Below are 23826 nucleotides of genomic sequence, written 5' to 3' on the forward strand. Positions count from 1 at the left end.
AAAAAAGAGAGGGAGAGAGAAATGACAAATAAACCCAAAAAGGGGGCCAAACACCAATAATCCACTTGGTTTTCTATTTATTGTAAGATATTGTAACCTCCCAAGGCTGGTTCAGATAAATATGTTTTGTCCAAGTTCAGGGGCTGTGGTTTTTCCTTGCTTCATGAAATTGTCTATGGGCAGGCCTTCGATCTTCCGGATCCAGGCAGCTTTGCTGGCCTTTTCTGGGTTGACCACTCCAGCAGGCTTTCTGGCCTGATACTCCTTCACCATGGCCTCCCCATACTCCTTCTGCTCCTTCACAGTCCACAGCATGAACTGGGTGTTCACCCAGAAGGGGTCCAGGGCCTTGCAGAAGTGAGGCCCGTCTTTCTCAGCAGCCTGGGCCGCCATGCCCACCGGCGGGGCCAGCATGCGGTTTGGTTTGATGACCTGCGAGCTAGTTAAGGGGCTGAAGCTGTGCACCATCCCATCAACTGAACTGGTCGCCCCGTCTTCACCCTGTACGCTGCCAGCGAGCCTAGGGTGGACGAGCACGGGCTGGGGTAGGGTGGATTGCACTCTGGGACTGTGCAGAGAATTCTTCAGGTTGGGCTGAAGCTTCTGGATTTCGAGGGGAATGCTGGTTTGTTTCACATCTATGGAAGGGTTGCTGAATCTCAGCCGATCAACTTCACGTTGGACTGATTTTCCCTTAAAACTCAGGACCTTCCTAGGGTATGAAATTGAAGGTCCCCAGGCATCAGTGACCTGGGCTTGGGGCCTACAGGGATAGGCAAACTCCCCGGAATTATGGGCTTTCTTCAGGGCGTTCACTGTCAGGAGGAACTGGTCAGGAGACATAGGGACGTGTCAGGAGTTTTTCTTTGAGCGGTTGATCAAATCTGCAGAAGTTCTTACTTGTCCTTTTTTTGGTACTTTCTCCACATCATCTGGTTTTTCTAAAAAAAAAAAAAAAGGAAAGAAACAGTGTTTCATGAGAAACTTAAGTACTTATGCATGAAATTTAAATTCCTTCTAACTGCTCCTCAGACCAAGGTCTTTATTGCCCAGCGGACACACTGTCATCGTGTGACCAAAAATTCTTCATGAGACCAGAAATTGTAACAGATTTAACATAAGTTTTAAACAAATACACTAGTATTTGTGTACTGGTGTGTATTAACCTCTAGGTATGCACATTTTGGAAGGAACATATGTAATCCACCCATTCTTAAAACTTCCCTGAGAGAATGATCTTCACCCCTCTTTCATAGGCCTTATAAATTTTTAGTAACAGATTTCTAAATAAAAGTCATATTGTAAATCTTGATCTCCACCTTCTTAATCAAAGTGGACTCCAAATGATCTTTGGATGTTTCTCAAAATCAAAACTGCCTTCAGATAATGTGTCACCCCTGGAAAATGGAAAGGATCACATGCCCAAAAGACAGTTCCTGAACAGGTCTTCCCAAAATGTTTTGAACAATAGCTGCTGCTCCAAAAGCCACTGACCAGGACAAGAGATTCACTCTGGCATACTACCTTAGGGTCAGGACCCCCAAGGTGCCAGACCCTTTGGTTAGCAAGGATGTCTTCAAAGGTGAGCAAATCTATGCCTCTCACTCGGGCCTTTCAATCCTTGCAGTACCCCACAGACACACTGGAAACATGATCCCCGTATTACAAAAGGAAAGACTGAGTCATGAAAAGCAGAAGTCATCTTGTCCTGTCTGTCCTAGCGAGTACAGTCTGCACCCTAGACACCAATCTGTAACCAGAAAAGAAAACACAATGGTGTGTTGCTTTTATACTGTTATAACAGTGTATAATTCTCCTTGACCAAATAGATTTTATCCCCAGATATCTGTGTATGGGCATACTAAGATGGGATGAAACTTCAAATGTTGTTCTGGTCTTTACTTTGTTAATTAAATAAGTTTATTAAAACATATAAAACTAAATGGAATTAAGATGTTAACATAGTCCCCGTTCTCCTTTGAATTCCAGAATAAATGATTCTGTGGACAAAACGCAGTTCTTCTCCTTCTATTAAAAGGAATTGTGATGTGCTCATTGTTCATTAACTTGTCTTTTTTTCGTATAGTGATATATTGTGGATCTCTTTCCAACGTATGCACTTCCTCATCCATTTTTCGCTGTCATGTGATACTCCATGGTACAGATTCGTCATCATCTACTTAATTATTGCCCACAGATGGACATTTAGCTTGTTAGTGATCAACCTTAAAGAAAGGCAAGTACCGTTTTTACATGTCATGTGAGCAAGTGCAAATTGATGGATATCACCCCATGTTGGCTTCGGGGCAGTGGGAGTGTGCAAGCATTGGTGGTGGGAGAGTGAGTTGACAAGGCGGTTTTTAAGGACAACATGGCAACATCTTTCCAGATTGTAAATGCAATTATCCTCTGGCCCAGCGAAGCCACTCCTAGGACTTTACCCTGCAAGGTTTACACCTGTACAGGTACGGACACAGGTATGTACAAGGATGCTGGCTATAGTATAGACCTCATAAAACTCAATTGTCTTACCGTTGCCTCAAAACTAGTCTCTGCGGTGAGTTTGATTCAAAGAAACACTACTTATCAGCCAAAAATATTTGAAAGGCATTTTAAATCTTTGCCAAAGCCGCTCAGAACCAACAAAGGGACATCCCATTCATGGTGTCCAGTGACTCTTCTTAAAAGCCCCTTCCCCACCTCTCTCCGTCACCTCCCCATCTCATTTGCATAGCACTGCCCCCCAACCTAGCTCCTCCCTCATGAATCCCCTGCAGCGCCCTCTGAAGTCAGCCTGGCTGCCTCTTCTCTCCAGCTGCTGCACTCCTGGCTCAGGCTGATGACACAAGGGTCCCAGAAGTGAGGAGGCGCCCGGAGAGCCAGCAGCTCGAAGCTCGTCTCAGAAAGGCTCTCACTCTGCATGGCCTGAAGGTAGTAATGGGACAGTTAAGGGAAACCAGTCACTCTTGGGAGAAGCTGGGCATTTTATTCACGCTGAATCAAAGATAAGCAGACTTACTGGTGGACCTGCTGAAAAACCAGGCTGAGCAGAGACAGAGAGAGAGGCTGGATCTCACCGCACTGGTTATGAATGGAGCCTCACCTTTCTTACCTCCGGGGAGGGGTTTTGCTTCCGAAGTCTCTTGCTCCCGCTGGCCACCCCTGCCGTTTGCGTCCCTGGGACTCATTCTCTTCCTGCCGTCTCTTCGGGGTGGCTTTGGCTTTCCTTGACTCAGAGCTGCTTCCGTTAACGGTGCTGAATGACGATCGGGGTGGGGGGAAGCTGTCGTAATTGCATAATCCAATTAGGTATGAATAAACGGGGTGTAGCTGATCATTCAACTGATTTTCACTCGAACGATCTCTTTGTTACCGTGTCATCCCATGAAAGTCGGTAGTCACCTGGAGCCTAAGATGTGTCTAGATCACCTCCTGACCTCCTCCACCCCCTGCCACCACCACTCACCTTTCCTACTGATTATCAAGCTCTAAGCATTATTTAAAACTCTCCAACCTCTGTCCTAACCACTTCCGGTGTGACAGTCTTGGAGGCAATCTGTTGATCCAGTATTTTCCAGGTACGCACGCTATCGATCGGAGGTCTAGAGAGAATACATTCTGCAGAGAACACTTTTCTGCAGTATAGCATATCTTGTCTCTGTCCTAAGCAAATGATTATGCACTGTATATTTGGATTCGGGGCATGGGGGGAGGATGTTGATTGTTTGGCTTTTGTTTTGATGGCAAGTATTGTGCGCTAGTCTTGTCTACCGTAGGAAGACTCTAATAAGTTGGAAAACTTGGTCCTTGGAAAATCAGATTCCCTGGAGCCGGCTAACAAATTGTTAGATGGGAGAGAATGGCTCTCACCTTCCCTAAAGGTTGGGATTTATATCAGCAAGAATCCATTAGCCAAGATATCCCGCAGAGAAACTGGTCCTGGCACGTCCTCACCTGCTCCACTGGGCACCACTCAGGCTGCCTGGGATTTTGTTCTCTTACCTGTAGGTGACCTGGATGCCTTCAGAGAGATGCAGGACTTGTGAGGTTTGCTTAACAGGGACTCCTGGGCTACTTGTTTGCTGGATAGAGAGTCCCTAGGGCTGTAGATCTGAGTGCTGGACTTGGAGAGAACTTCTGTGAGGCCGTTTTCTTCCCTGTCTTCCTCTTTGTCCCTGGTCTTCTGTTTGGCCCGTTCCAGGGGGTACTGCTACTTTATATTCTCGAACTGGAACATGAGAACATTGCTCTCCGTGTTGATCACCATCCTGGAACCAAAGCAACAAGATTGGGAGGCCACCACTTCCCAGCTTCCAGATAGCACTTGGACTACTGTTGTGCCCAGTCCTGAGGCCGAGGGATCAGTGCCACAGACAGGGCGGTGCAGGTCGCTGGAGGGTCTAGAGAGGAGAGAGGCAGCCGGCCGTGCAGCAGGGGGTCGTTAGCTCTGTAGCTGTTTTCCTTAAAAATTAAATGTGAGCAAGGCACATACATTCTGATTACTTCGCTTCTTGGGTTAAAATATTTTTAAATGAATTTCTGTTCCTGGAGTGGGCGCCAAGTACCTGGGGTGCCCGAGGCAGAAGGCTTAGCTACTCTGCACACAGATGTCTTGAAATTCACTCCTTTTTTTTTTAAGCACAGCAGCCACACGCCGCGTCTCTGCCCTGAGGAATGTGGAGAAGTCTGTAATGGGGAGGCCTCAAGCCCTCACTGCCTGCCGGCACGCTCCTTCACTCCGTCACTCCAAGGTCTCTGTGTGTGCTCTGCATTCAGACAGAATGCCTGCACTTTGTAAAGCAGGAGGATTTCCATCTTCCCTAATCCCCACTGTCAGGCCGCTGTAGGGAAAAAGAGTTCCTAACCCGGGGCCCCCAACATCGCTTCCCACCCACCCACTGGGTCCTGGGGCTCCTGGCACCCATAAAGCACCGCTTTCAACCATAAGCAAGACATGGAAATGCTACGTGCAGGTTCCTTTCTGCTCCAAAAGGCTGCAATGTTAAGACTCTCTGGCAGCGTAAACTCTGTAAAAGTGACTTGTTTTTGGAAAGGCTGGAATGGAATTCAGGGAATCATTCCAATTAGAAATCTCTTCCAGACTTATTTTCACTCAAGCTGAAGTCTCTCTTTGGATGTCACAAACGAGAAAAGGTCAGAGGGGACCTTTATTAAATGGCTTTTTTCAAATTAGTTCGTATCTGAAAAGAATTAATTTACTGAGCCTTGTTACTAGCACCTCGTCCTTTAAGATGGTAAAAAGTACAAATAAAGTTTCATTAAAAGGAAGGCAATGTGGTTGGAAGTGATTAGGTGATGCCTCAAGCGAGCCTGTGGGAGAATGTAAAAGATCAGTATAGTTGGGTATTTTCACGTAATATCATATGTGAAGTGAAGCATATAACACACAGAGTATTATGTACAAGTCGTGTAGTCACGGTTCTGGTTTCTGTAAACTCAGTTCTGCCCCCCGGACATTGGCCGCCTGCCAGTGCCACCCCCCACCGTCCTGTAAGTCTCTGCAATGGAAGTGAGACCAGGAGACAGCCGGTGCAGCTCTCAGGCTGAACACGCGGCCAGGGAGCAGCAGGGGTTGCAGGTCTGCAGAACCACAGTCCCCGTAGCAACACCGAACTGCACCCATCACGTGATTTGATCAGACACCCGAGCAAAGGAAGAGTAACATGATCCCTGATTGCTGAGTTTTGTGCGAAGTCCCATGGATGAGTCCCCAACTCATAGAGTCAGCCTATTACTCCACTGCAGCCAAAGCTGGAGGGGAGCACTGCCCGCCTCTCCTGCTGCTGACAAATCCGGGGCCAGAGTCCCAGAGGAGGGAAAAACTCATCCAAACAGAGCGGCTCAGGGCTCTGACCTCCACACCGACCACCCACCTGTTGCCCTGAATAAAGAAGGACAGCACAGGATCACCTCTGCCATTGGCCTTCATCACCTTCAGGCAGTTCCCATTTAGGAAATTGTAAATGCGGATCTTGCCGTCTGCACAGGCACTGATGACCCGGAGGAAGAGAAGGGCCACGTGGAGCACCTCCCTGGAAGGGAACAGAGCAACGGGCAGTACCCACCTTCTGGTAAACTGCTTGCGTTTGTCTGTCATTGGGGCGTTTTGTGTATGGTGGGGAGGCAGGGGTCATGAAACGATGGAAACGATGTGTGTCATCATTTTTTAATTCTGGGTGGGAACCATCAACCCTCAACACACAGCCGTACTCTCTCTCCCTATTCTGCAGTTCTTTTGCCTACAGTTTGGTCACAGTGCCGGCCACCAATGAAGCCCAATGGTTGGAAATTCTAGACAAAGACTTTAAATCATCTATTTTAACAGAAGACTTGAGAAACAAAACAAAACAAAACAAAACAAATACATAAGACTATAGAAAACAAAAAGCAAAATGGTAGAGTAAGTCCATTTTACACTTAATGTAAAGGGATTAAACTCTTCAATTAAAAGGCAGACATGGAAGAAAGGATCAAGAACACAATCCAACTATATGCTGTCTATGGGAGGCTCCCTTTAGATTCAAAGACACAAATATGTTGAAGGTAAAAGAATGGAAAAAGATACTTGATACCAAAAGAGACTGGATCGCTATATTAACATCACACAAAATAGACTTTTACAGAATTGTTAATAGAGACAAAAAAGAACATTAAATAATGTAAAAGGATGAATTTATCAAGGAGATACAACAATTATGAATGCATACACATTATTACAATACTAGCCGTGGAAAGACATTAAGGAATAAAGGTTTAAAAAAAGTCACTACAGAGTCCAGAAGCTTTTCTAAGCAGCATCATTTTTGTCAGCCCTGCTTTGCACCCTCTAATTTCATTCCTCTTATCCATTCTCTCCCAAACTGTATGCAGAAGCTTAATTTTGGATGAAGAAAAAAATGTTGGCCCAAGAGGACAGGAAAGAGCCCACTTTCTCTGGTCCTTCTTTCATGAAGGACCAAGAGCAAATATATCTGTTTTTTCACCTGTTTCATAGCCAAAAAAGGGGTTTTAGTCCACTCATTAGACCTCTCCAGAAAGGCAATCTGTCAAGTTAGTCCTCATTGTCCATCAATTAGAAATATTCATTGAGCATTTACACATACACAGCACTACTTCAGATGGTGGGAGAGGAGGCCCTGCCGCTGAGATCGTGGACCGTGTCCTCCAGATTTGCTGTAACTGCACAAGGTATCAAGAACCAATGTGAATGGTGTGTTGGGGCTGTCATTCGATGGAAGTGGAAATGGTCTAAAACGGTCTCGTAGCTGAGGTGGAGAGGGAGGATCACGGATTGATGAAATGGAGAACAGACTGATGAGTTTGCCGGGAAGGATTTATTTTTCAGGAGCTTTACTAAGTCCTACCGAATCATGCCTGGAAGGTCTGGGAAATGTACAGTCACAATATTCAGGGGAGTCCTCCTTGAGGTCAAGGTTTGAGAATCCAGGTGACATGCTAAGAGGCTTACCAATACTCACCTGGAGGGTGGATAAATCACTGAACACTGGCCCTTCCTGACAGCCACCTGTCAGCAAGGCAGTCATGTACCCCAGACAGCATACACACGTGCACGCATGTTCCCTTCCCCCACCCACAGGGCCAGCCTGCCTGTTCAAGAGGTTCCTGGGAGGCTGCAAGGGAATCTGGGGTCATGTTGCACCAAATAACTATCCCCTGAGAGATCCTTCTGGAAGACCTATTTACTCCTTCAATCAATTAGGACCGCGGTTAGTTCCCTGGGATTCCTTAGCCTGCACTCAGGGGAAGAAGCATTGCTCACGCTGAACAGCAGTGGCTTTGAGCAGCTGCAAACCCATGACCATTGCACAACCACTAACGGACCACAGTGCCTTTGCTAAATAAGTTTAGCTGTGACCTCAGCCTACTTCTCAATTGTCTCCACGTAGCCACCACCCCTAAACCAGGACTGGAAGAGTGAAATGGAATCCATTTGCTGTCCTGGAATGGAATCTAGCTCACGGGTTTTAAGGGAGATCCTTCTCTAAGCCCGTAAGTGGCTTTTAAACTTCTGGCACTTGGACAAGTTTAAGCTTTTGTGAACACAAACCTCCTGGGCTAAAGACCAGTTCCAAGAATTTTAAGTTGACTGGAACTGGCATCATTTGGGACAGTACTACCAATATTCATACATTTGATATCTAATACATACACATTTATCACGTGTTCCATAAGCATAAAACTTCAGTAACTTCTCAAAATCCACACCGAGTATTATGATTTCTTAAGAGAAACAAGTGAGGGCAGGAGAGGGGGCGGCCAAGCTGGGTAACAGGTATAAGAGGAGGAAAGCAGGAGTGGGTCAGAGCCGAGGGACAGAAGGCCAGCACAGGGACCGATTGGCCAGAGGGCACCGTCTAGGCTCTGAGGGAAAAGGAGGGCTCAGGACTTCAGCCAGGGCTTCCTTGGCACCTACTTGGGATGCTTGAAGGCCATGAGGCATCGCTCGTACTTCCCCACCATGCTCCAGGCCATGACCAGGCCGTCGGCGCTGCCCGAGAGGAGATGTCACTGGTCAAAGAACAGACACTTCACGTTTCCCTCATGGCCATTGAGAGTCTGCAAGAAAGCATGCCCCTGTTTTCAGCCCACCTTCAGCACAGACTGGGGGCGTCTTCATATGAGTCCCAGAGCCACACTCCACCGATCCGTGACGACCACCCACTCGGTGTGTACCTGAGCCGACCTGAATTTTGCTCTAAGAAGGCCAGTAGGGCCCGTGCCTCCTTCATGCAGAGATTTCTCCCCCAGTTGAGCAGGAATGTGATCAGGGAGAGAGCTGCTCCCGGCAGGTCTGTGGCGGGGCAGGCCCCGTCTTCCCGGAGTGCCAGAGAGTGTTAAAGTTTCCCTTCCTCTGCTGCCAGACAGGGAAGGGGACAGGATTCCATCCCTCATTCCTCAGCAGGACCCAGAGGCCCCTGGGGCATCCCAGTGCCTGCAGCTGCCGGTCAGACTGCAGCGACAACATCACCAGTGGGAAAGAGCCACCAGTCAGACCAGCTCGCTGTGACACTGAGTTCCTGGCACAAGCGATGTCTCACCACCACTGGCTAGGGCCAGGGGGTTTCAAATCCCGCAAGAACAGTTTTGGGGTGTGAACATTTAATAATTTTGAGGCAGTCAATGTTCTCATGAGAGAGTAAGGAGGAGGACAGTTGTGGCTTTGTCCAGTCTCAGAATGGCCCCTACCTGGGGGGCAGGGAGACTTCCCCTTCCCCGGACCACCCTTTTGGCGACTGTACTCAGCTGCTCTAGGGTGGTCTGGGGCGCTACCTGGAGGAAGTTGATCAGTGTCCTCCCGTCCCTCACTCCTGGTGCCCCCACCCCATGACCCGCCCGCCCTCTCACCTTGACCAGCTGGGCGGTGATGGTGTGCCACACCTTGACCACGCCTCTCTCACAGCTGCTCACAATGTATGTGTCATTGATCCTGGTGGCCAGGATGGGGTCTTTGTGTTTAAAGGTCTTCAGGCACCTCCCTGTCTCGATATCCCACTCTGGAAGGGTGGGGGGGGGGAGAGAGGAAGGTGGGGGGGACAGGTGCATGGAGAGGGTGATGGTGGGGGTCCACACCCCATCACAGAAGCTCAGACCAGCCTAGCCCTGGAGGTCAGATCCCAGAAGGCTTCACCTGGCCCAGCACAGGCCACAGGCTCACCCCTAGTCTGTGTTCCTGCAACACAGGGCCCCCAGTCACACTCCCTGGGAGAGCCAGCCGGGCACAGACCTTGGCTCTGACCCTGAAACTTAGCCTCAGGGTCTGAGAGCTGGACAGCTCATCTCCACTGGGCCTCCTCCTCAAGCCTGGAAAACGCTCAAACTTCAGGACAATCGTAGCATATCTGTGGTGTCATCATCCCTCCAGATGCTACTCTCCTGACCCCCACCTTCTGGCCCCCAAAGAGAAGAAAGCTGTCTCTGCTCTTACACATTTAAGTATTTCTGATTCTGACTCTGGAATTTTACTACCGAGAGATTGTCATCACGGGGGCAGGTTCACTGCTGCTTCTCTGTAGACGGGGCTGGAGCACTTCCTCCCGGACTGCGAGCACTGGGCGGATGTGCGGGTCGACGGGGGGTGGGAGAACCGAGCTTGAAGGAAGACACTGAGAGTGGGCACCGAATTCAAGGGTGAGGACACTGAAGTCGGCTCTGTCAGCCCCCAGAGTGCCTTCTGCTTCTGTAGGCAACAGAATGTGTAAGCTCGGACTGAATACTGAGCAACCACAGCCGATCCTCACCCCGCGCTGACGGTGGACTGGGCGCCATTGCAAGCGCCTGACGTGCAGCAAACCTCCTCCATGAGCCAGTGCTGTTATTAGTCCTCACCGGACAGGTGAGGAAACCGAGGCACAGAGAGGTTGAGGAACCCACTCTAGACCACACAGGCGGTAAGCAGATCGAGCCAGATTCAAACGCAGGGAAACTGGGTCTGGAGGCCATGCTCTTAACCATGAACCCTAACTACGTTAGCACGCTTTTCTGCACTAAGTTTTTACATACATGCTGCCCCTTTTATCAAACTAGAAATGGGAAAATTGAAGATGAATTAAAAGATCCACTGGGAAGGCGCCCTGTTTTAAAGAATTCACTGTCTCTGTTTTTGTTCTGTTTCAGGAACCCTGGCAGGTAGGGGGAGCACAGGGAAAACAGGCAGGCTGGGATCTGGGCCAGGATTAGGGTGAAGTGAGAGGTCCTCGGGTTATTTTTTCATCGTGTATTTTGCATGTTGATTTTGACTTTTCAAATACTGCATTAAAATATGTGTCTTGGTTACTGAGTGTTTTGGTGTCCCCTTAAATTCTGCACCAGAAGTGAGGGCCTGACTCCCCCATCCCAGTTCCGGCCCTGCTGGTGCCCCCCATCCAAGACTCACTCAGCTGGGTCGGAGGCCCTGTCCGCCCTTCCATCTTCAGACCCTCATCCTGCATCCTTCCTGTCGCACTCCTCAAGGCAGTCACGGCAAGGAGACTGTCGGTCAGTTGAGGAAGGAGAAGGGGTCAGGAGTGAGGCTCCCAGGTGGGTCTGAGCGTTGGCACCTGTGACGCCACCCACAGTCCCTTTCCCACCACCTCCTTCCACCTGCTCCTAACATGCAGTGGCTTCCGGGGCCCTGGCTTCCCTTCTCTTCGCTCTTCCCTCCTACGTTGCAGAGGAAATCTCATCCACACCTGGGCTTCCACGTCTTATTATAATGGATAACCTCCACGTTGATGCACTTGCCTCTGCCTGGGAATCCCACACTCAACGTGTTAGCGTTCTATTTGCTGCTGTAACAGATTGCCACCCACTTAGGGGCTGAAAACAGCAGATGCATTAGCTCACAGAAGTTCAGCACGACCTCACAAGGCTAAAGGCAAGGTGTCATCAGGGCTATGTTTCCTCATGGAGGCTCTGGGGGTGGGGCTGGGATTTCTTACATGTTACTATTGTACTATCACATGTTACTGTCCCCCCTTATATATTCACTTATCTGTCTCCATTAAGAGACCAGGAGCCTCTGGAGGAGATTAAAGGCCATGTCAAAAGAGCCATATCATGTTCATTTTCCTCCCTTACCACCTACCACGGCATCTAGTGTTCAGCAAATAGCCAATAAGTGAGTGGATCACTGGATACATGGATGGGTAGGTGGCAGGATGAAGGACGGCCTATAGACATGAGCAAAGCAAGAGGAGGGTATAGCTCAAGCGGTAGAGCGTGTGCTTAACATGAACAAGGTCCTGGGCTCAATCCCCAGTCCAGTCCCTCCATTAAAAAGTTTAAAAATAAACCCAATTACCTCCCCACCAAAAAACAAACAAACAAAGAGGAAAGAACTAGAAATGGGCAAAGCAAGTCCTCTGGCAACCCACGGACTTGGGGGAGCTTCTTAGAAGCTGTGAGCCATTTCTTTCTCACCTTTGACCTGGCAATCTTTTGCTCCAGACACAAGCCTGGTCTTATACACATCCATGCACGTGATGGTGCCCTGGTGGCCACTGAAGTTTCATATGCAAGCCCCACTTTTCAGATCCCAGTACCTGCAGGAATCAAGCAAAAAAAAAAAAAGCTTTTGAGACTCTCTGAGGACCATCCTGTCTAGGGCTCCTTTAGATCAGCAGGTGGCTGGAAGGCGGCAGTTTCATGAGTCCAAGGCCTGGATCTGATTCCCGGTTGCAGCACCTAGTAGGTGTGACTTTGGGCAAGTTGCTTCATTTTCAGGTACGCTTCATTTCCTCACTGATAAAATGGAAATGATAATAATAGCAGTCACCTCACAGGGTTTTTGTGCAGGAGTAAATACACGAATGCAGTGACTGTCAGCCGGGGTGATTTCCACGCCCGGGGGACCTCTGACAATGTCTGGCAACATTTCTGGTGGGCACAAGTCGGGGGGGAGGTGCCACTGGCATGGAGCACGTAGGGTCCGAGGATGCTGCTGAACACCCTCAGGTGCACAGGCCCGCCCCCGCGGGAAGAAGTCTCCTCTTTGTTTATTTATTGTTAGTGTTTTTTTTTAATGGAGGTGGGAAAGCAAAATGGTACTACAGCCACGTGGGAGGACAGTTGGTGATTTCCCACAAAACTAGAAAAAAACCCTGCAAACGGATGTTTATAGTAGCTTTACTGCTAAAACTTAGAAGCAAATAAGATGTCCTTCAGCAGATGTAAGAATAAACAAACTGCGGTGCCGCCAGACAAGGGGCATTACTCGGGGTAAGAAGTGTCACCACAACATGTTCTGGAACCATTTGCGCTTCCTCTCCTATGAAATTCCTGTTCAGTTTTCATTTTCTTGTTTTTTGTTTGGTCTATGTATCTGTTGACTTATTTATCCTTTTCTTATTAATTCATACGAGTTTTCGAGTTTCCTAGATAACTAATTCTTTATCTTTGTGCTGCAAATGTATTCTTCCATTTAAGACTCATCTATGGTATCTTTTGATGAACAGAAATCTTTAACCTAAATGTAGTAGACCTTGTTGATTTGACATGTTTAGTAAACCCTTTCTTACCTTAAAGTCATAAAGAAATTACTCAGGAATGTGTTTTTTAAAATTAAAAAAAAATAGTTTTGCCTTTCATCTTTAGGCCTTAAATCTACCTGAAACTGATTTTGTTATCAAATGAGGTAGGGGCCCCATTTATTTTTCTTTTTCCTCTCTGTATTTGGATATCCAGTTATCTACATACCATTTATGGAAAAACTCTCCCTTCTCCAGATGGATCTTAAATAGTAAAATTCCATTCTTTTTATAGCTGAGTAATATTATATATCTATACACACACACACACACACACACATACCACATCTCTCTATTCATTCATGTGTTGATGTGTAGCACAGGGAACATAGCCAATGTTTTGTAACAACTTTATATTGCGGGGGAGTAATTAGCTTTTTAATTTATTTATTTATTCTTAATGGAGGTACTGGGAATTGAACTCAGGACCTTGTGCATATTAGGCGTGCCCTGTGCCACTGAGCAATACCTTCCCCCCATAACGACTTTAAATGGAGTAGAAACTGTAAAAATACTAATCATTATGTTGTACACCTGAAACTAACATAACATTGTAAGTCAACTACAATTTAAAAAAAACACTCATGAACTATAGTTAACAATACTGTGTCGTATATTTGAAAGTTGCTAAGAGAGTAGATCTTGAAAGTTCTCGTCACAAGAAAAAAATTGTAAAACTATATGTAGTGATGGACAAAACTAAAGTAAGCTGTGGTAATCATTATGCAATATATGCATATATGAAATCACTATATTGTCCACCTAAAACGAATACGTTATATGTCAATTATACCTCAATAAACAATAGAAAACTGATGCACGTGGGTCCCAGGAGCCCATCCAAGAACATCTTTGAAAGAATAAAGAACTATGAACAATGCACACCTCCATCAACAGAAGAATTAATCAGTTATGATGTATTCATCCAATCAAATACTGTATCTCTGTGAAAATTAATTATTGCTACCTACATCATACGGATGAATCTCAAAATCATAGTTCAGTGCAAGAATCAAGTAGAGATGAAGTTTTAAAATACAATTCCACTTATGTTATGTACAAAAAATGGACAAAAGTAGTTAATGTGTTTGGAGATATATAAATAAGCAGCAAATCTATAAAGAAACACAAGGGAATAATTAGCATGAATTTAGGATGCCCTTACCTCGGGCTGGGAGGGAAAAAGAAGCAGTAAAAGAGAGGCACACAGTGGGGTTTGGGGACTGGGGATGATCTGTTTCTTGGCCTGAGTAATGAGCACATGGGTGTTTATTATATTGTTTTAAAATATATGTATATATACATTTTTAAACACTACTTTGCTTCTATACTATATTTCTACTCACAAAAAAACTGCTTTCCCTTGAAGGAATCTATCAAAAGAAATATCAGTTATGCCTTCATCTAAGAATGCTAAACAGAAGACACTTTCTGATTCAGTCTTCAGCTAGAAAATTGTTATAAATTTATCTCATTCAAAGTTTAAACAATATACAAATTCTTGGTTTTTATCTTGCCAAAAAAAAAGGTGGGTTGTTCTAGAAGTCAGTACCATTTAGGATAACTTTTGCATAAATATGAAAAGGTAAGAGCATGCATGCTTCTTCCATGAGCCGCCTTCAGGCCTGGGGGTGCTGGGGACTGCTCACCTGATGCTCAGGTCATAACTCCCACTCAGAAGAAAGTTGTCCTCCTCACACAGGAAGAGGGCGTGGACGCTCCTGGCATGGCCTCGGAGTGTGATGGGGACCTCCTTCACTTGTATGACGTCCAGAAGCTGGATCTTCCGTTTGGAGGACACAGCTAGCAAGTCTCCCCCAGAGTAGTGGATGATTCTGCTTCAGTCCCACCTGAGTTGCCGGGGTGGAAGGATGAGTAATGAAGGAAGGGTTGGTGTCCTTCCTGGAACTCCCTCAGCCCAGTGCCTGTAACCTGCAGCAGTGGGAGGACGGAAAACCTGGGGCCTTCCAACACCGGAGGCAGAAGAAGGCTAGACCTCGTGTCAGCAGGCCCTGGTGGAGCCCCCACCTCACACCATAACAAAAGCCTACTTCAGGTAGATTTAAAACCTAAGGACAAAAGGCCAGACTGTTTTTTTCTTAATTCTGCTAATGTATGACAAGTCCCCAAGGGAGATAAAAGAGTCGTAGCATTTCCCAACTTGTTAGACCGTGTAAACCTTTTTTCATGGAAAACCTCAGATGAACACAATTGGGAAGCCCTAGACCCACTGCACATCCCACTGTTTCCATCTTTTCCCCCCTTTAACCGACATCTACTCGGCATATTTTAGGAGCAAAGTCCTGGGCTAACAGGTGCTAATGGGAAATTCAAAGATGAATAGGGTATGGATGGACCTTGCCCCTCAATGAGCTGATAGTCTGTGAAACAGGGTGAGTTGAATTAATTTTCCAATCATAAGAGCATCAGCAAATAGATGGAATATGAGCAGGATGACTGAATAATTTATTGTCCAAAGTGAGATTTTTTTCATTGTGAAAGGAGACACTATTATTAATTCAAGGACCACAGAGTGAAGTGGGATTGTTCCAGTAAACAGGGATTTATAGTCACCCTGAATATGAGGAGCAAATCCTGACGTTTTTGTCCTCATTCCATTTGTCATTTCTAGAGTTCGAGCTGTCATCCTCTCTTCTGAAGAGCACGTATCACCATGCTCTCCGTAAAAACTCAACTTTGCCTTCCCCCTGCCTGCTCTGTCTTCCCCCTCCTGGTGGTCAAAATGCAACTTGTTAGTGAGGTTCATGGCCAAAAATAAAACAGAGATGGCCTTCCCAAAACTTTATGAATAAAAAGTGACTCCTAGGTCTAAAGCAGAGCAGAAAGTTGATTATTAATGGGGCTTCTTCTGGACTATTTAAATGAAGTCACACCCCACAGTTATCACAAATGCCATTTTCATATTTGCCATGGACAGACATTCCAGTGCTCTGCTGAAGTCGGGGGCGCAGCACAGCCCTGCATCTCCTTAAAATATGTGTCCATACACGCAAAGAAGAAATTCTAGGATCAACAGCAATGTCAATGGTAGTTATCTCTGTGTGGCAAGGCCGTGGGACAACTTTCCTTTTCTCTAGACATTTTCTGGCTTTTAGTGGATTTTTTCCCAATAAATATATATTACTTCTAAAATTAGAATAAAGCAATAAATACAGTTTTAAAATATTTCGTGTGTGTGCAAAAGGTCGTTGGTCAGTCCACCCCAAGTTTATAAGGGGAGAGCATCCTCCAGCTGCTGCCAGGAAAGGTGCAACAATCAAGCACCTATTCCCCAAATGGGGTCTCGTGCTGTTCTGGAGCTGGAGCTTGTGGGGTGGAGGGACCACTGCCTCTCCAGGTGAGCGAGGGTCGTGGAGACCCTAAGCCAGTGTGGTAATTCAAGGGTCCCTGGAGACCTGGATTCTGGCCCCCGTACCTACGTGTCAGAGAGAATGCGGATATTGTAAGTCCCGCAGAAGACATTCCTCTCCTCCATCTGGACCTGCTGAGTTTCCTGGCTCTGGTATGTGGTCCACAGGTTGTAGTCACTCTAACAAGGGAAAATCTGCAGTCAAAGTACAGCGGCAGCTTGACCCAGGGCCCAGACACACATCCCCGAGAGCCTCCCCTGGCAAGGAGCCAGGGGCCCGCGACTCCTCTTCTTAAGGCTGTGGACGCTGCTGCATGGTGATGGGGAGGGGCCGGCAAGCACAAGGAACCCACAAAGGAGAAAATTTTGAGTCAGGGGTCCTAATTCTTCCACCTCCGGTTTCAGGAACTTGTGATGTCAGCAACAGCACAACTTTTCCAAAGATGAGCTCACAACCAGGAAATCAGAATGCATGCACAATAAAGCTGCAGGTGCCCCCTGACTGGCCGTTTCACCGCAGCTTCACAGTCACATCGTGTATTCGTGACGGTCCGGAGAGACTCAAGTCACACGTGAAATTACGCCTACACACCCCAGGCACTTGTATGGCTAAGTTTCTGCACACCTGCAGCCTTCACTTCCCCCTGCAGCAGCCTCACAAAGCAGCCTCACAAAGCACATCACATGCCCCCAAAGTGTTCTCATCATTTTATAGACAAGCTGTCTGAGCCTCAGAGAGGGGAAGCCGATTTTGTCAAGTCTAAACAGCATGCTCCTCATTCTTTTCCAATATTCCTTCCATCTTTCCTCCCTTCCTTCCTCCTCCCTCCCTCCCTCCTTCCATCACTCACTTCCTGAGTAGCTGTGGCCCCCAGGAGTGCTAAATTCTGGCACAGCTGACTCAACCAGACTTCCAATTTTCTTCCCAGCCACACTTTTAAACCTCAAAATACAGGAACTAGCAGCCATGCTAGCAGGAAGCCAAAAACACACCCACATGCTATAGCCATGTCCTCCCACACCCTGCATGGTTAAGTGAGGGCCAGGGCCGAACTTCAGCCTTCAGTGCCCAATAAGAATGGACGCTCACAATCGCCTGCCCCAGATGCCACTGGAACCCACCTTCATTCTCAGTTTCCATTTCTGATTTTTCACTCTCAGGTGCTTCCCATTGTCCACCACTTTAGGAACCGGGATGGAGACTTTGTTGGCATAATGAGGGTCTATTCCCCTGGTGTAGGACCCCTGGGCGGGGAATAACAGAACACGGCTACTCTTAGTTCTTACACTCTGAGAGAGGAAACACCGGTGCTTGGCAGGATCTGAAAGACGGGTAAGGTCTGGCCAAGGAAGGCCTGGGCCCGGCCAGTTAGGCCAGTGGTGCGTGCAGACAGGCCTCAGGAGGAAAACGACACCAAAGGTCTGGGGGGGCGTGTGAGAGGTGGCGGGCGGTTCCCAGCTTCCCGAGCCTGGCCTGCCTCCTCTGTCTCCTGTCAGCTCTCTCTGCTGGGAAAACTCCAGGCTACCAAGAACCCATGATTTAGGCTCAGGCTTCAGGCAAGAAACAGAAGTACAATTGCCAGAGATGGTTAATATCTGGGGAAAATTGCATTTTAACCTAAAAGTAGACTTCGTGGCCTTGTGAACGTCCGTGTACCACACGAGGCTCTCTTACTGCATGAGCCACGATGTGGCTCCCTGCGGAAAGTCCCTGCTTTGTGAGGTCTCAGAAAGGCTCTGTGTCTCTCTTCCTGCAAGGTTTCTGCACGTGTGGTCCCTGCCAGGTGCACTGACAGTGGGAGGGCAAATGGAACAAAAAGACAGTGAGGAAGCACCAACGTGGAGCAGGAGGCCAGCTCAGCGTCCACAGCAGGTGGAAAGGCTCACAGCCAGGCCGGCCTCGGCGAGGCAGTGAGGCTGGTCCAAGGCTGTCGCCTCCCAGACAGGAAGTACCTGTAGGAAGGTGATCTGGTGCTGGATGAAGTTGTGCGTTGACAGGTCCGCCTTGACCTGCTGCACCAGCGCCGCCCAGTGCTGGCTCACAGACGCACACCTGTTCAAGCTGTTCTTATCCAGCATGCCTGGAAAACAGGACGGGGACCTGGGAACCTCCCCCCACTGGGGATGGGAGGTCTCTTGAGAAATCCCCCAAAAGGCCCCGCATACTTAGGATACGCTTGGAGAGGTGGACAGGCAGGTGACGGATGAAGTCCTGGTACCGGCTGACCCCGGACGATAGCTCCCGGACAGCATGGAGGTCCACCGGCAGGCCGTCAGGGGCCGACCCTGCTTTGGACACCCTTGCTTTTCCAGAAAACAGTCTGTTCATCTTGGAAGTGCACTGGAGCGAACTCTTCCACTGCCCTTCTAGAGGGAAGCTGGAGAAAGGGGCACAGTTGGGGTGGCTTCGTGAGACTCCAGGGCAAGAGCGAGTCCTCGCCAGAAGCTCTCCCCAAAATAGAGCTCATCAGGGTCAACCCTCAGGCCACTGGAGTTTGCTCGTTTCTTCTGCCAAAATGGAAACAGAACTTCCCGAACCAAACGCACGAGCCGTCTTCAGCCTTCCCAGCTCAAGGCCGTCTCTGCCGTGCTGACTGCCCTGCTGGTGAAACGGCTGTGTCTGCAGCTCCCTTTAAACGATCCCAACCAGAAAAAGGCTTAATTTGAAAAGAGGGGGATGATTTGCAGCAGCATGGATGCACCTAGAGGTTATCACATTGAGTGAAGTAAGTCATACAGAGAAAGACAAGTATCACGTGATGTCGCTTATATGTGGAATCTTAAAAAAAAAGATAAAAATTCTATTCACAAACCAAAAACAGACTCACGGAAATAGAGGACAAACTGGTTACCAAAGAGGGGAGGGTGGGGAGGGATAAATTAGGGTTTGGGGCTTAACAGACACACATTACTTCATATAAAATATATAAACAACAAGGTTCTACTGTCCAGCACAGGGAACTATATTCAATTTCTTATAAAAACCTATAATGGAACAGAATCTGAAAAGAAAATATATATGTCAATGTAAATGTGTAACTGAATCACACTGCTGTACACCTGAAACTAACACTGAATCAACTACACGTCAATAAAAAAAATTTTTTTAAGAGAGGGATGGCTGAAATAAGATATAAGATGTTGATAATCACTGAGGCTGAGGATGAGGGTTACATGGGTGATGGTGAGCATCTGAAATTCTCCATATAAAAAGCGTTTTAAAATCGGTGCCTTGTGTTTTTTGTAATCATTTCACGTATACATCTTACTTCAAACACCAACCGAGGATGGCCTTGAGGTCAGGGCCCATCCCCCACTGCTTCCATTTCCACCTCAGGACTGAATCCAGTGCTGCAAAAACAGACGCTGGTGGGTTGGATTCTGGAGGTGTTCCCCCTCCTGGGTGCCAGAGGTCAGGGGCTGGGTGAGGGAGCATGGCCCGGGGCAGACAGAGATTTAGGGTCACACCAACTGATTTTAATCGTTGCTTCTCCCCGACCATGTGTGCGGTTAAACAAGCCCACTGTAACCCCAAGTGAATGTTCGTTGCCCAAATCTGTCCTCCCCAGAGGCTACTGCACTGCCACCCCCAACTCCACTGGGACCCCCGTGTCACCTCCAGCAGCGTCCTTGCGGCAAGCTGGCTTACCTGCAGCAGCTGCTCCCCCTGGCATGATCTCCTGCAAGCCTGCTTTTCCTGAGGTTTTGGTGGACAAGGGGAAGTCTGTGTTCCTGGTTCTGCCCGCCCCGCAGACTTGTGAGGCCTCACACGGCGGGGTGGGGCTACAGCCTTTCTCAGGGAAGAAAAACACTTTGCTGGCATCATGATCGAACCCTGAAAAACAAAAGAGCAGGACGAGGGGCTCTTTAAGGAGGTGTGTGGAGAGAAAGTGGTGGAGAGAGGTGGTTTTACTTCTACTGGGTTCTTTCAAGTCTACACAGAATGGACCAGGCCAGTGACACAAAATGCACAAGAATTGCAGAAAGCCTATTAGTCTCTGCCAGCCCACCTGCGTGCAAGACTGATCAGAGCTCCATACACGGGGTGGGGGGGGCGGGGGGGAGAGAAGGAGCCAGCCCTGCGTGTGGAAGGAAGGCGCTGGACAAGGGGCTGCTTTCCTGAAGCTCTTGCTTAATGTTTTGCAACAATATGAATAAACACCCTTGAACCAAATTAGAAAAGTGAACTTTTTAAGAGACAAGCTCTCCCAGGGAAAGGGGAAGGTTACCCCAGTCTGTAACTGGACTTACACAACCTTTAACACCAGGAGCTGATTCCTGGGTGGGGAGAACCACAGCCCACGGCAGGTGCGTGGCAGACGCCCTGTCAGGAGGGTAGCATCGCTCGCAGGAGATGCTCAGGAAAGGAGGCCTGGTTTCCAAGCCCCTGACAGGGTGACCATGGCCAAGTCCCTCAGGGTCCCTGAACTTTGGCTTATTTACCTATAACGTGAAGGAGTCGGACCCGGTCAATCTCTAATCTAACTAAGAAGATTCTCTGGTTTTCCCACCATTTCTGCATTCCAGACGATCATTCCTTTACCTCCAAAGACACACCAAAGACATCAGGTGCATAGATCAGGATCTAGCTGCCCCCAAAGTCAGGTAACTTTAAACTCCCTTGGATTGCTATTAGTCCGCAGATCAGGTCTCATGGACATTAGGAATCCCCCGCCCTCAAGAGCTCAAACTCTGTCTGACGTCACAACCAGCCCCTCTCACCCTGCCACGCCTCTGCCTCCCGTGCTGGACTCCCCTTCCCGGACCCCCTGCAGTCCCCAGGCCCTTGGCTCCTTTATGATTGCTTTTGCTGCCCTGGTCCAGCTGGCGCAACATTTCCAAGACCTTCTCACCGACACCCTAGGCCATTGTCCTACCTGAGTGAGGTCCTCAGACCAGCATCCGTGTCTGCTGGGAACTGGTGAGAAACGCAGGCTCTCGGCCCACATCACACCTGCTGGGGAGGGCCCCGGGCACCTGTGTGTTACAAGCCCTTGCAATGACTCTGACACATGCACCACTGAGAACAGCTGCCCCGGCGGTCGGGCGGGGGTTCCTAATGTCCACACGCGGCCCCTCTGCACCTCCAGCCTCGGATAAACTCCACTTCAAGGCTGGATTTCATGCACAAGCAAGGAATACAGTGGAACGAATGAAGAAAAGCCCCGGGTTTTGACCTCTTTGCCTGGTCTCTGTACGGTGCAAATGGAAGGACAAAACAATTCAGCAGTGTCCCCTTTGCATCCCCACAAACCCACTTCAGTCCCTCACCAGCTTCAATCTCAAACCAGCTGAGGCAGGACCCACACCAGCATAAGTAGCAAATGCACAAAGCAGCCATTTCTGGGTGTAAGGGATGCAGACGTCCATCCTAGAGGCCAGCTGAAAGTTCCTCCTGCATTTGTCATTTCATAATTTTCCAGAAGGAAGACATACTCAGCAGGTTCGCCTTTGGCAAACAGGATCAGGTGTCAGGACAAAGAAGTCTGTTCCGCAACCTGGAAAACCCCCATCTACCTAGGCCTGTCTGCCCCTCCTGCCCCTTTACAGGCTTCTGAGGTCCGGCCTTCTGGTCTCCAGGGGCTCCCCTCTCCACTTGTGGCCGTGCTTACCTGAGGTGGTGTCTGCTCTCTCAGCAACAGGGCTCCGATGACGTTGGTGGCAGCAGCAGTAACTTGGGGTCGCACATCTGCAGCAGCAAGAGCGTGTAACTGGCCTTCGTCCGGTGGGAGCTGTTCCCAAACCAGCGCAAGATCTCCCTCATCTCCTGTTCCACCGTCTTGTCCAGCATCTGGTTCAAGGAGGACTTGACAACTCTCCCCTCCTTCTTGCTGACGTTGACCCGGGACCTGTGGTAGATGAAATCCTTCCCCTGCGTGGTCTGAAGGATGTTTTGGAAATAGTGCAACAAATACAAGCTATCCAGCTGCGCCAGGACGCTGACCAGAAACCTCCTCCGGGACACCTCGCCCACCCGTTGGAACCACTCTTTGGTGGAGAAGACCTTCCAGGCCAGGACGCACGCCTCACACTTCTGGCACATGGGGACAGAGTCTTTCCCCTTCTCACACCGAAAATAGGGGGCATTCCTGAGCCTCGATTCCAGGTTTTCCATGGTCCTGAGATGACCGGCTCATTTTATCCCTGCCCGTTGTCAACACCACCAAACCCGAGAGGAACAGGAGAGGCTGATAAATATCCCAGTTGAGCCTTTGCTATTATAAACATCTCCCAAAGGAAAAGTTAACCTCTGAGATGGATGGAAAGCTTCTCTCTCCCAGAAACTGCCGGTAGACTCTGGCTTTCTGTACTGACCTCCTTGGAAACATGGCTTTACCGTAAAACTCCTAAGCCTGGCGCTGCTTAGGTGGAGGCAGTTGCTGTATATTCTGAAAGAGCTGGTCATCTCATTTCTAGAACAATAGAAATAGAGTTAGTCCAGATCCCTTTGAACGGGAAAAAAATGTGGTGGAGCCTGGTGTTGAGCTTCCACTGTGCTGCTGTTAATGACTTTTAAACATTTGTGAATACACAATTAGATGGTACCTTCTTTGGTCTGGAGATTTGGGTTATATGGTGGCTGTCCCAGTGATCCTGAGTATGTTTCTAACCATCTTCTTAACTCATCATCAGAGTGGAAACACAAATGTTTTGTATATATTTAAGTTACTTGACTGCTTTTGAATGCTAACCAGAAACCCCTGCAGGGAAAATTCTTGGTAGATAAAATTTAAGTGGGCCTGAGAACATGTCTGGGAACTTCCAGCCTCAATCACACGCCCACCCAGGTGTCTGGGAGACGGCACAGCTGAGCAGTGGGGAGTGTGGGGTCTGCAGTTGGACTCCTGGGCTCAGAGCCCAGCCAGCTACTTACTAGCTCTGTGAATACAGGCACATTACTTTGTCACTGAAATAAAATGCACAACCTGAATGTTGAGAATTCTGTTTTATTTGGCGGTCTTTCTGGGGATTCAGGCCTGAGGACTCGAGCCCGGGAGGCAACCTCTCCGATCGCTCTATGTGTTTCAAAGAGGCACGAGAGAAGCCAGGATATACAGGAGTTTTTGCAACCAAGACCAGCTAATCAGAACATTAAGGGATTACTGTTGATTAAAGAAAACCAGACATCTCAAGTGAAGGAATTCAGTGATTTTCTATGTATGGGAAGGTGCAAAGGTCTGGGCTCGCTGAAATCATTCCTTTGCCCAGCACCTAGATACTTAGGGCCTGTGTCCTGTTCTTCCACATCCTGAGTGCCCTCAGTGGGCAAGGCTAGGGGTGGCAGCAGAGGCCGGGCTGCCTGCTTGTCTGCACCGAGTTCCCCCGCTCACTGTTGGGGGCGGTGGTAGCAGCTGATGACTTGATGGGCACAGCATCCTTTGTTTACTGATATGGCTGCAATATTTTTTT

General features: G+C 48.3%; 1 long non-coding RNA gene and 1 pseudogene across 2 annotated transcripts; one reads left to right on the plus strand and one right to left on the minus strand.

The window, feature by feature from the left end:
• Positions 1–60: 60 nt before the first annotated feature.
• Positions 61–22689, minus strand: LOC140692704 (F-box/WD repeat-containing protein 10-like; annotated as a pseudogene).
• LOC140692698 (uncharacterized) lies at positions 2199–3045 on the plus strand. Of its 2 annotated transcripts, none has more exons than XR_012068282.1 (3): positions 2199–2236; positions 2390–2477; positions 2816–3045. It is a non-coding gene; the product is annotated as an uncharacterized lncRNA (long non-coding RNA). The 2 variants fall into 2 exon arrangements; XR_012068281.1 differs by having other exon boundaries at positions 2778–2854.
• Positions 22690–23826: the final 1137 nt, after the last annotated feature.

Source organism: Vicugna pacos, unplaced genomic scaffold (assembly GCF_048564905.1).
Source record: "Vicugna pacos unplaced genomic scaffold, VicPac4 scaffold_15, whole genome shotgun sequence".
NCBI lineage: Eukaryota > Metazoa > Chordata > Mammalia > Artiodactyla > Camelidae > Vicugna > Vicugna pacos.